The sequence below is a fragment of the Chiloscyllium punctatum genome, chromosome 8, assembly GCF_047496795.1.
Source record: "Chiloscyllium punctatum isolate Juve2018m chromosome 8, sChiPun1.3, whole genome shotgun sequence".
In the NCBI taxonomy this organism is placed as follows: domain Eukaryota; kingdom Metazoa; phylum Chordata; class Chondrichthyes; order Orectolobiformes; family Hemiscylliidae; genus Chiloscyllium; species Chiloscyllium punctatum.
Genome location: NC_092746.1, coordinates 78,756,188 through 78,757,814, shown reverse-complemented (window position 1 = coordinate 78,757,814; position 1,627 = coordinate 78,756,188).

Here is a 1,627-nt window from a genome sequence, read left to right as displayed (position 1 = left end):
GCATTCTTCCTGCTCCTCAGATGCTGCCTGACCTGCTGCGCTTTTCCAGTACCACTCTAATCTTGACTCACTAGATGCTCAGGCTGTGCAGCCCAGTCTCTAACCACCCACTGAGTGAGAAATGTTTTTTTTCTCCCATCTTGCTTTTGCTTTTTTTCCTCAAGTCCTCTCAGCTGTTAGACTAGATTACCTACAGTATGGAAGTCCATACCAACCCACCCAGACCCCATTCCCCCTACCCTGAATTTACCCCTGACTAATGCACCTAACACTATGGGCAATTTACCATGGCCAATTCACCTGACCTGCACATCTTTGGACTGTGGGAGGAAACTAGAGTACCCAGAGGAAACCCACACAGATATGGGGAGAATATGCAAACTTCACACAGACAGTTGCCCAGGGCTGGAATCAAACACAGGTCCCTGGCGCTGTGAGGCAGCACTGCTAACCACTGAGCTACCATGCTGCCCCAAAACTCTGCGGTCTCATTTTCAAGCCTTTTACAAAGTGGGAACATTTTCTTACATTCAGCTCGATCAAGACTTCTCATGTCTTGAATTTCTCAGTCATGCCTCTTCTCAGCGTTTTCTCCAATCCATCTTCATAATTGAAGCTTCTCATGGCTGGAACCATTCTTATGATGTGCTGGACCTGGAGTGCATTGTCAATACTGTAAATAATGATGATTTAATTCAATGAATTTCCTTCCTGTTTTCAAAGGATCTAGATGTTTAAGAGGGTCATTTAGAGGTGGGTGTACTGGGAAAAAAAAATCAAGGAGATGGAGTGTACACAGAGTGGTACATGTGTGGAATGAGCTGCCAGAGGAAATGATGGATGCTAGTATGATTGCAACATTTAAAAAGGTATTTGGATGGGTATATGAATAGGAAGGGTTTGGATGGATATGGGGCAGGTGCTGGCAGGTGGGACTAGATTAGGTTGGGATATCTAGTCAGCATGGATGAGTTGGACCGAAGAGTCTGTTTCCATGCTGTACATCTCTATTATTCTATTACTCTAACGTCCTCTAGTTTTAGAATCCCCAACCCTTGGAAAAAGACATAGAACATAAAACGTTACAGCGCAACACAGATCTTTCGGCCCTCAATGTTGCGCTGATCTGTGAAATTATTCTGATTTGGCTATTCACCCTATCCATGCCCCTCCTGATTTTATAAACTCCCATAAGTACACCCTCAGCCTCTGGCATTCCAGGGAAAATAGCCCCAGCCTCAGTAGGGTGGCATGGTAGCTCAGTGGCTAGCATTGCTACCTCACATGCCAGGGACCTGGGTTTAATTCCAATCTCAGGCAAAAGTCTGTGTGGAATTTTCACATTCTCCCCATGTCTGCATGGGTTTCCTCTGGATGCTCTGGTTTCCTCCCACAGTCCAAAGATGTGCAGACCATGCTAAATTGCCCATAATGTGCAGAATAGGTAGATTAGCCATGGGAAATGCAGGTTTACAGGGACAGTGTAGAGGGTGGGTCTGGATGGGGTGCTTTTCAGAGCGGTGGTGTGGACGTGATGCGCTGAATGGCATGCTTCTACAATGTAGGGATTCTATGGTTCTATCCAGCCTCTCCCTACAACTCAACCCCTCCAGTTTTGGCAACATCC